Raw genomic sequence first — 11,554 nt, 5'->3', positions numbered from 1 at the left:
AGGCCGGGAGCAAGGCAGAAGTTAGAGCTCGAGTCAATTGTGCTAAGCTAGCTATATCTATACTATTTAATGGTTAGATCGTCAGAGATTAAACTACACAACAGGGAAACCGCTATCGAAGCAACAGGAGGAGCCCGTACACTTCGGCGGCTTTATGCACCTCCTACCCCCTATACAGAGCTGTCACCACCTGCCGGCTACCTGTACAAACCGTGGGTACAGTTGACATCCAGGAACTCTTAGCTAATCTAGACACCATGTCTACACTAGTAAGGGATACTCTAGTGTCCCGTGCGGAGCCCCCACCCTCCGAATGGACAGACATCGCACTAGAGCAAACATACGAATATTGGAGAAGTTGATAGAGTTCTAAGGCCGATATGTTAACCATCGCAAGCATAGAGCAATCATGCAATGCAAGCATTGAACAATAACGCAACCATATCAAGAAGCATATATCCGATAACTCAGAACATACTTCGAACAGATATCGGTAATCATAGTCTAATTCTATTACAAACAACCAAATATTACAAAAGAGAGCTAGAGATGAACCCATACCAGAACTCTCGAGCAACTCCGACGACTCGACGACTCCTAGACTTCTCCTAAACTCCACTAAGCCTAAAGACTAAGCAAGATGAGCAAGAGAGGAGAGGTAATGTGGTGTGTGTGTGTCCTATTCTCTACCCCCCTTGTATTTATAGCAGGGAGCCACGGGGTGATACCCTTACAACCGACCTAAGGGACCTATGAGGAGGCGCCACGTAGCTTGGATGAGGCGGTGGGGCTAACGGGCCTGGTCGGCCGACCTGGTAGGTCGGTTGGCCTACCGGGGGCTCAAACCGCCCCCAGCTTCATCCAGCAGGCTGTCTTGGGCTGCCTTGTCCTAATCCCGTTGGTCTTGGCCTGTCTTGAGTGGTCTGAACTGGGTTCTTTGGCTACACTTGGTCCATTTGAGCCTGAATCGTCGCTCTGATATTTTCTGTGATTTTATGTCAGGCCAATGTATGCTTGCAACCTGCATATTAGCTCAAAAACGCAACTTGCATTTTCTAGAAGGTAAAGTGTGGTTTAGGGACTTTATTGGGTAAAGATGCGTGTAAGAAATGCAAACTCTCATGATTTTCTGATCAAGTTGACGCCTGAAAATAATCGTTAGTGAGCGTCAACAAGATTCCCCAAGCTATCCTTTGCTCGTCCCGAGCAAAGTAGGACAAATCAGGTTGTTGATCAGAAAATCACTTTGACTCGTACCTTACCTGTCATGTCATAGTCTGAAGCAAAGATATTCATATATAAGCTTAAATAAGTTGGCTATCATACCTTTGCGCAATTACCTTACTCCTTCATGGGGCTTCTTAGCTGTCTCCTTGTCTTGGACTGTTGAGAGTTAGAATGGTGCATAGAGTAGTACTTACTTGCTCATAGATCCGCAATCCATCTGGAGATACTGTTTGAAAGACTTTTGAAAAACATGGCAAAGTTCCCAGGATGACTCTCTCGAGGCACTCAACTTGTATTTTCCTCACCATGGCAGTATCTGCCATCAGTCTTTCCTACTACTACAAAGCCTTTGTGGAGCTCAGGGTAGGATAAGAACAGGGTATACTTGCATTCCATATATTGTAAAGTCAAAGAGAGGATCCATGGAGAAACAAGTCATGCAATCTCGATTAAAAGGTGCAAGTGTATGAGTGGATGGATGGATGGATGGATGTGGCTTACCCCTTAAGGCATTGGTTCTCTCTCTCTCTCTCTCTCTCGAATCATCCCTGTCTCTCTCTCGACTGCCACTGCGCCATGGAGCACGAGGAGGCCGAGCTAGACGACATGGATGAGGACGAGGACGAGGATGAGCTGGCCGGCTTGCGCACCGACTGTGACGTCGCGAGCTACCCCGACGTCCTGCGGCCGTGTGCCCCACCGTGCCGCCGTCGGGACCCATGGCCGCCGTGCACGCGCCCCACCGCCGCCGCGCCATGGAGCACGAGGAGGCTGAGTTGGACGATGTGGACGAGGACGAGCTGCCTCGAGGCCCCGCGGCCGTGTGCCCCGGCGCGCCGCGCGCCGGGCCATCGTCGGGACCCGCGGCCGCCGTGCACGTGCCCCACCGCCGCCGCGCCATGGAGCACGAGGAGGCTGAGCGCCATGGAGCATGAGGAGGCCGAGCTGGACGACATGGACGAGGATGAGGATGAGGATGCGCTGGTCGGCCTGCGCGCCGACTGCGATGCCGCGAGCTGCCCCGAAGCCCCGCGGCCGTGTACACCGCCGCGCCGCACGCCGTGCCGTCGTCAGGACCCATTGCCGCTGTGCGCGCCCCGCCACCGCCGCGCACGCGCCCCACCGCCGCCGCGCCATGGAGCACGAGGAGGCTGAGCTGGACGATGTGGATGAGGATGAGGACAAAGATGAGCTGGTCAGCCTGCGCGCCGATTGTGATGCCGCGAGCTGCCTCGACGCCCCGCGGCCGTGTGCCCTACCGCGCCGTCGTCGGGACCTGCGACTACCGCGCACACGGCCCATCGCCGTGCCGCCTTCGCAGCTCTGCATAGCCGCGCCGCCGCCGCAGCTTCGTCGCAAAGGAGGAGATGGGGAAAGGAGATGGCATGGGAGAGGAGATGGGAAAAGGACCGAAGTGATAGAAGAGAGAGAGAGAGAGAGAGAGAGGCCTATTCGGCGCTGCTGCCTTTGCAAAGATAGAGATAAGGAAGAGTTAGAGAGACTGGGGGAGGGGGAGGGGGCGTCCGCGCCACTACCTTTCAATTTTTGTAGGGGCGGCGCCTGAAAATGGCGCTCCACGTGCAACAACTTCACTCCTTTTATAGGAACGGGTTATATTTTGACCCGCCCCTAAAAAATATTAAGATGTTGCTACGAATCGTTTTTGTAGTAGTGTGTGTTTACACGAGCTGGTATCTGTTCATGGTTGCAAAATTATTTACAAAGTTGAGCGCTGCTAGACCCGTCGCTGTAAACGGCTTGCAAAGGCAGGCGCCATTTCTGCGCCTACCTGTGTAGACATCGATTTACAGAGGCGCCGACCATTACTGCACCCTCCATCATTCTATTTACATGGACGAGCACAGTAATATAATGACCTGCCTCTGTAAATATTTTTATAGAGACGGGCTAAATTACTAGGCCCGCCTGCTAATTACATAGGGGTGTCTTGTTTTTGCCCGCCTCTGGGCTCTTTCTCCAAGTGCTTTGATAAATCGATTTTCTAGTAACGTGCATTCACATACGTATTCCAGAAGTTGACTGTAGGCAATCGCAAACAAATCGGTCTTTATATTATCCATATGCATGGTCCTTTTGCTGAGTCATATATAGTAGTGAGTCGACTAAGTGACTAACGTTGGCAGCACTAATTAACTTGGTCACCGTTTTGTTGTACGTAGTCTCTTGCACGAAACAATACAGGCAATGAATCCGTTACCAGGAGGGGGAGAACTACTGGTACATGGGCAGCTGTCACATGCTTTGCAAGTTGAACAATTAAGACTTGCTGATCAATGTCACATCAATAAGCGCGTCCGCCGCCTAGTCAACTTTTGATGCTATTTGTTGATATCATACCCTTACCTGCTCCTTTTATGCAACAAGCAGCAGCCTGCATCTAGAGAAAGAGAAATTAAAGGTCCCTTTTCGTTGAAAGTTATTTTATTTCCAGTTGGATTTGATTTACTGAAAGTTTGTTAACTGCACAACAAGTCCAGGTGACACACTGGGATTTTGGGGGAGATCTTTTCTCGGACGCAATCCTTTTTACCAAATACCCACCAAGACTTGTACTCTTGGCTAACTAACGACTCCCTACGTCCACAAATATAGTACATTCTAGAGTTTTAGGACAGATTACACTACAAAAAATAACCCTATACATGACGGTTTGCTTTTGTCACAGTCAAGCAAAAATGTGTCACCATTAACTCATGATGACGATGCAGTAAAACGTCATGTATCCCGCGTCATACATTTGTTGGCCGAAAAAAGACCGTCATCGATTGATTTTTTGGATCGTCATGGATAACCTGGTCGGCAACAATAGGAAAAGGCAATGGTGACGAAATAAACCGTCATGTTTTTTTGTTGCCATGTCAGCTATTGCCATGTCATTTGGTGATGTGTATTTGACATGGCAGCTATCTTGCCATGTCATCAGTCCTGTCTGTGGGCCATTTTTCACCAAGTAGGCCCATTGTGGTCCATAATATATCAGCAAATAATAAATTTCAGATTGCACCAAATTCAAATTTGAATGGACACCAAATTCAAATTTAAATTCACAGCACATTCAAATTTAAATTCACAGAATTTTCAGGCTATCACATATCAGCATAGATCATCACAGATTCATATAAATATGCCATCACAGATTTATATAAATATGTCATCATATATAAATAGGTAGAGGTCCCCCACATCCATCCATCAGATTCATACGAGTTCACAGAACATAGAGATAACACAGCCAAGTTTACACATCCATCAAACCTTACAAAAGTTCACAGAACTAGCATCCATGAGTTCACAGCCATCCATCAGTTCACAGAACACACCACAGCCATCCAAGTTTACACATCCACAGCCATGCATCAGTTCACAGAACACACCACAACCATCCATCAGTTCACCAGCCAGTAACCCAAGACAACCTTACATTGACCATGCAGCCACCTGCTCATAGCCAAAATGCATCCATGACCAAAAAAGCACCCAGCAGCATCAGCTACAATGCAATATAGAGTTTCAGTACACTGTTGTTCTATGTTGGGTATGGAAAGGTTTACAATGTGCAAGCCTTAGAAACACACACCTTCAGAGACGTTGGCAGCCTGTGTTTGTCCACTTTCATTGACATTATTCATTGTGGCGCCATTTGGAGTATGTCCATCCAGGTTCAGCTCTGTGTGCTCATCTCCAGTAATGCAGCCCTTTTGCTCACCAGCATCAGCTACAATGCAATATAGAGTTAGCAATAGTACATTAAAATGATGTCTCTACAATTTGAGTTAATTCTGTAGCCAGTTAACCTTGCTCTGAAGGCTGATTGTAATTTTCAGCTTGATTACTCACTGCATTAACATCAGCTGGGTGATTCTTCTTGGACCTTGTTTAAGCATCGTATATACCTCTGCATCATATAAACAAAGAGATAATTAGGGAAACACACAACATATTTAAGCATCCAGTTGAATTAGCAACCAGTGCACATCCAGTTAACCACCAGACAGAAAAAGTCTCAATCTGTACAAGGAACCTCTGCTACTTGCTTTACAGTTCATAATCTATACAGGCAATCCATCATATATACCAATCAGGCAAAAGTCTCTATGGATTTCCTTAACTTATTCGTCCTTAGCTTGCTGAGATACTTAACAAACCAAACAACTAACTGGACTACCCGCTTCAGCACAGAAATTAGCATGTACAGGAACAGGACAGGGACACGCTTCAGCTCAGAAATTAACATGTACAGGGACACGATTCAGCTTAGAAATTAACATGTGCTGGACTACACGCTTCAGCTCAGAAACCGAACAAACAAATCAAGCCGCCGGCCACAGGGACAGGGATCCTAGCCTCGAATGATTTTCAGACTACCTATAGCCCTACCGCTGCTACCTCACAGATGTTAATAAACACAGCACCACCCCACCAAATCTAAACCCCCTATGGCAATGAGAGATTCTGAAGCAAGAAATAGGGGAGCAACTTCACCTTGAAACTTGTTTTTCCATCCGTGGCCTCTTCACTGGCTTTCTGCCCCTCTTCTTTGGCGACATCATGGCTGCGGGACGGCGGAGCGGCACTGACGGTGGCTGCGGGATGGTAGCTGCGGACGGGATGGCGGAGCGGCGGTCGAGGATTTGCGGCGGCGGAGCGGCGGCGTCTGCTCTGTAGGGTTTGGGGCGGCTGTAGGGTTTGGGGCGGCTGGGGGCGCGGCCTGATTATATATGGCGTTGCATATTACCAAAATATCCTCATCGTTTCCTTTGCGGGATGCAGTGCTGTGCCCAGACGGATGGGGCAAAGTCATAAATTCTTTTGCCAAATCGTGAGGGTGGGAAGGCTCGCTCGCAGGGAAAAATTTTGGTGCGCGCCTATAATATTCAGAATCCCGCAGAAATCATGGAGGGAGTAGGCCGCTCCCAGCGAAAATTTCAGGGTGCCTTTTCTTTCCTTCAAATGTCTTTTATATATATTTTTTAGCTATCAAGTTATTAAAATAGTACCGGGTAATAACCAAAACTTGTGTTACTGTGTCCTTACTTGTTAATAAAATAGTACCGGGTAATAACTAATTGTTTTTTCTTCAAATTGTTTAGGCCTGGTAATCTAATCTAAATACTCCCTCCATATTGCAAAGGAAGTCGTTTTGAGATTGTCTTAAGTCAAACTTTTTAAACTTTGATTGCAAATATTTTTTTATGTGTTGAAATATTGTTTTATAAAAGTACTCTTTAAATATATTTTATAGCAAAAAGTATTAGTCAAAGTTATATTTTGAAGACCATGTCAATGTCATAAACGACTTCCTTTACAATATGGAGGGAGTAAATCACTAATGCCCCCTCTTGTTACAAAGTAATAGTACTTAATAGCACATATGAAGCCTAATATTCTATATTAGTCAAAAGGCCACATTTTACTTTGTAGTGGGTATATCTTACTTTGTAGCAGGGTTTGTTCGTCGGCAGGGTCAAGTGCCTCCTTTAACTGAAATTAATATAATTTTGTTTGAAGAGTTAAAAGGAAAATAGATTACACAAAAACACCTCTGTATCTCAGTGGTTAGGTCCCTGCACTTGCAATTGAGAAGCCTGTGGTTTGATTCCCATGTGGGATGGGTTTTTTTTTTTTTTGCACAATTTAGCTTCCTATTTCTACATCTCTCTCTGACAGGTGGGACCATCTGCCCAGCGCTCGCCCCTGCCACACATCAGCATGCCACGTTTGATTCTTGCCACACATCAGCATGTTTCTACATCTCTCTCTGACAGGTGGGACCATCTGCCCAGCGCCACGTTGGATTCTTGCCGCACATCAGCATGCCACGTTGGATTCTTTGATCTGTGACCTTCTTTTGAGTCTGTCATAGATGACTACGAAAGTGCCAAAATTATCGGTGACGTTCTACTATGACGATAATTTAATCAACCGTCATGTATCTATCGCCTTGGATTTGAACCGTCACGGATGATTACATTCTGTGATGAATTGTTAGAATATCACAATTAAAACGTCATGTATAAGGATATTTGTTGTAGTGTTAAGAGATGAATGAAAAGACAAACATACTCCTTAATTAACAAGTCTTTTTTACTAAATAAGGAATCTGTGATCGGTAAATAAGGATACTGTTGATCTAATAATCAAAGGTTAAATTACTGAATTTATCAACAATAGAGTTCACTCAAGTCTAAAATGCACTATATTTGTGGACAAACTTTGAACGCTAGAATGCACTATATTTGTGGACAGAGGGAGTAGTACGTATAAGCTTTCGCTGTTGCCTCTTACCCAAGTTCACAGCCCAGAAAATATATCTTCAACCCTTTTCAGCTGCTATTATCTGACCCTTTTCAGCTGACCTATATGGACTAGAAAGTTCTACTTTAATCAAAGATAAAATGGTTTCTACTTGGGCGGCAGAACTTCACACCTGTTCGCGACATTATAAAGCTTAGCTTTCAGTCCAATTGTGTATCAAAACTTCACACTACGTTTTGCATGGTCGCTGCTCAATATATATGCCAGGGTAAATTAATACAATTGGATCCTGGCTACAACTGTGTGTATATATGTTCGGATTAAGTGGAGGAAACAATAAAACATCTCTGTTTTGAATGCTCCAGAGCTATCCCAGTTGATGGTTCGGCCTTGACATTTAATGGAATCTATAATTAAGCCTACAGGAAATATGATACAGGCTCCTGGAAACAGCGTAATGCTAGCATCTTTGACGACGGTAAAGTTCCAAGTCTCTCCTCTTCGATATAAAACAATTTAAGCATGAGGTTATTGGAATGGTTCCTCTGACGTAAAGTGAGAGGAAAGTAGCTATCCAATGACGCTCTCCCACAGGAGCACAATGCAGTCTCATGCCTCCAATGTTCAATGGGCTGCTGCCCTCTGACTTTAAGTGAGAGGAGCCCATCCGAGATTATCCTGCATTCCACACAGAATCAAAGAGGCTCTTCACCATCAAATGTTTCCTCCCTTATCATATTAATTATAATACCTTGATTATTGTATATTGTTTCTCTTTTGTTCCCTATAATTACTTTATGCACTACTCGTTTTCCTTTATCAAGTGGAAAAGATATACTCTAGGGACCTCCCACAGTTTTAGCCAAAAAATGGAGATGCATGCAGTTGCATAAAACATATTAATTGTCACGTTCATTCATCTGGATCCAGGTGGTCAATCCAGAAATATTGTTTTATGTAATGTCCCATCATGAATGCACAATCTTCAAAAAAAATGTACGAACTTCATATGCTTTTTATTATCATAAAAAAATATTTTTCCAATAATGAGGGCAAGGTACAACTCAGACACACAATAAAGTGACAGCATATAGATATAATTGCCATTTATTTTATTGATTGTAGTAGTATAGAAACTAGAAATATTCAAAATACATAGAAGGCGTGGTCTCCTGTAGAAGGAACCATGCTTGCTTATCTAGTACAAGTTGTTTATTCTAGAATTTGTAATGGTTGTTATCCCAGAATTGGGCTTGAAGCCAATCAATAGTCCCCTTTTCCACCTGGAATGCCTTGGCCAAGACATCATCGGAGATCTGTGGCTTTGATCCGAAGACTGCATTGGCGATTGTAATAGCCCCTGGATTTTGGCTGCTGAGAGCGGCGATCGCAACTGCTGCATGTCTTGTGATAGTCAGAGGGTTAAATTGGAAGTGGATGAGCCCTTCGGGGAATACAAACACATCACCCTCGTTGAGCTCCTTGGTGAAGAGTTGGTTTGGGTTGGAGGTGACAAAACCAACATAGAGTTTCCCTTCGAGCACCGTAAGTATCTCTGTGGCACGTGGGTGGGTGTGTGGTGGATTCTCACCTGAGGGTGCATAGTCAATGCGGGCCAATGAGATGCCCATGGTGTTGAGTCCAGGGATCTTCATGACATTGATCAGAGTGACATTAGACCCAACCTTGCTTGCCATAGTGTCTCTAGGCTTGTCAAGCTCAGCTGCCTTGAAGAAGTCATCCGCATTTACAGCCATTGCCCATTGGGTCCTTGCAGACAAAACTATTCACCTTAACTGTAGCCATAGAATCAGGAAAATAGACGTGTAAAAAAAACAGAAATTAGTTAGTGCATACATATAAGTGCATGTAATAAATTGTATTTTGACACATAATTGTTGTTGTGATCACTGATTCGTACATGAGCATTAGAACATAACTGAAAGTAAGTTTACATATGCAAACCAGGAGAGTGCATGTCAGCAACACAGAAATCCTGGAGCGGGCTAGGGTCAAAAGCAGTGGCCTGAGAAGCCACTAATGCTACAAAAGCAGCGACAAGGAAGTAGGAGGAGGCAGACATGGTTTTCTCCTCGTTTTTGTGCTGGTCTCTGTTCGGTATTTAGTTGCCTGTGTTTGTCTTGTTGATGCTTTGGCAATGCTGGTCTCTGTTCGGTATTTAGCACGCGGCCGGCTGCGTGAACACGTGAACAACTGGACAAGTCCAGTTCAACCGACAAGTGCAGAAGAAATGGTCTCTCGCTGCTTGAACCTGCTGATGAAATAACGACAGGGATATATCTCGTACCGAAATCTTAGAAACAAAAAGTATGTCCTGCTTTTCTCTAGTTGTTAGTTGGGAGGTCGAAGAAGATGGGAGAGACAGAGAGAGATTTCCAGGCTACCACAAGGAATTACTATGCCCCAGTAATTTGTCTAAATAGATGCATGCACGAGTAATTTTTGATGCATGGTACTAGTTAACTAATTAATGTTAGGGCTCCTTTAGAACGCAGAAATTGCATAGGAATACCCAGGAATCAGTTCAATTATATTATTTCACAGGATTCGGGAAAGAATCCTATCCAATCAAAAGAGGCTTTACCGTGTGTGCTAATATTCTGTATCCCTTCGTCAAGTAGATGGGCCCCATTTGGAATGCGTGATTTTTTTTTTCAAATCCTGTCTTTAACTTTCATGTAAAATTGAACTGAATACTGTGAATATGTGAAATCCCTGCGTTCCAAACGGGGCCTCAACTATGTAGAAGATTTAGTTTTGTAACTGGACTTAAACACACGGTAAAGGACGCTGGTGCATGCATGTGGCGGGTGGACTCTGAATTGTGATAGTACATGAATACATGATGTAAGCCACGAATAAATCAAGGTCGTCATATGCATGGGTCAATCCTTGGGTGCAACCACCAAGAGATTAACTTGGTCACCGTTTTGTTGGAGTGGTCAATTGCTTGCACGAAATAATCCAATGAATGAATCCGCTCGGAGAACTGGTACATGGGTAGCTGTCACATGCTTCGTATCAGTACCAGATCAATAACCGAGTCGTCTGCCTAGTCAATTTCTTGATGGTTTGTTTCTGTCAAATCCTTACCTGCTCCTTCTGTGGAAACAAGCAGCTGCATGCATGTGACGCGTATTTAGCTTTGTGAAGTATTTTGCTGTTACTGCAAGCTTAATTATTAACATTAATATAATGGAATACTCCATTATACACTACACAAAAGGTAATGGTGGTTCAAGTGTATTGTTGCCTGACATTGGATAATGGATATTTCAACTCGTCGGGGGTGCCCCTAGGCTCCGAAGAACCGTCATCTTGCTCCCACACCAGCAGGTTGCCCCTGTCGCATTCCTGCTGACTAGCTCGCTGGTGCCATAAACACTAGCGAGTTCCTCCACGAGAACGATGACTCACATAAAGGAAATAGTTCTACTTGTAGAGGAAATTTCTGACTATTGTAGATGCAGTTTGAAATGCTCGATGTAGTTACGTTCAGAAAAAAAATTGCTGTATGTAGCAAGTACCCTCACTTTTCTACAGCCACAAACGTAGGGCCGGGCACGATAGCCGGTCCTAGAAAACCGATTTGACCGGCCCTGAAAATGATTTCTGTAGTAGTGTTTGAGAAAAGGCTAAGTGGGTGGAAAAATAAATTATTATCCATTGATCGAAGATTAGTGCTAATTAATTCCAATTTGCCTAGTTTACCAATGGTCATGCTTTCTTTTTATTTATTTTTTTACATACTGTAGATCAAAGAGTATAGATTGGTGAAAAAGAGTACTGTAGATCAAAGTTTTTTCTGGAAAAACAATCAGCATAATAAGAAGTATAGATTGGTGAAATGAAATATACTATGCCAGCGAAAAGATTAGGGATCAAGAATCTAGATATGAAAATTAAGTGCTTGCTATGAAAAATAAGTAACTCCTTATCACGCCAGGCCTCGGTGCCTCCTCGTGCTTCGGCGCACGGGGTGCCGACATGTGGCTTCACTTTTGAAAAAAAAGTTTGGGTTTTTGGGAAT

The 11,554-nt window shown here is 44.3% G+C and overlaps 1 long non-coding RNA gene and 1 pseudogene across 1 annotated transcript; both read right to left on the bottom strand.

Annotated features, from left to right (window-relative positions):
- Positions 1 to 4,373: 4,373 nt before the first annotated feature.
- On the bottom strand, positions 4,374 to 5,926 carry LOC120644854. Its single transcript, XR_005663967.1, has 4 exons — positions 5,731 to 5,926; positions 5,043 to 5,143; positions 4,826 to 4,963; positions 4,374 to 4,738 (listed from the first exon to the last, which is right to left on the bottom strand). It is a non-coding gene; the product is annotated as an uncharacterized LOC120644854 (long non-coding RNA).
- Positions 5,927 to 8,720: 2,794 nt separating this feature from the next.
- LOC120645811 lies at positions 8,721 to 9,658 on the bottom strand (annotated as a pseudogene).
- Positions 9,659 to 11,554: the final 1,896 nt, after the last annotated feature.

The sequence above is a fragment of the Panicum virgatum genome, chromosome 8K, assembly GCF_016808335.1.
Source record: "Panicum virgatum strain AP13 chromosome 8K, P.virgatum_v5, whole genome shotgun sequence".
In the NCBI taxonomy this organism is placed as follows: Eukaryota; Viridiplantae; Streptophyta; class Magnoliopsida; order Poales; family Poaceae; genus Panicum; species Panicum virgatum.
Note: the sequence above shows the minus strand (reverse complement) of the source record. Positions and strands in the feature narration are given on the sequence as shown.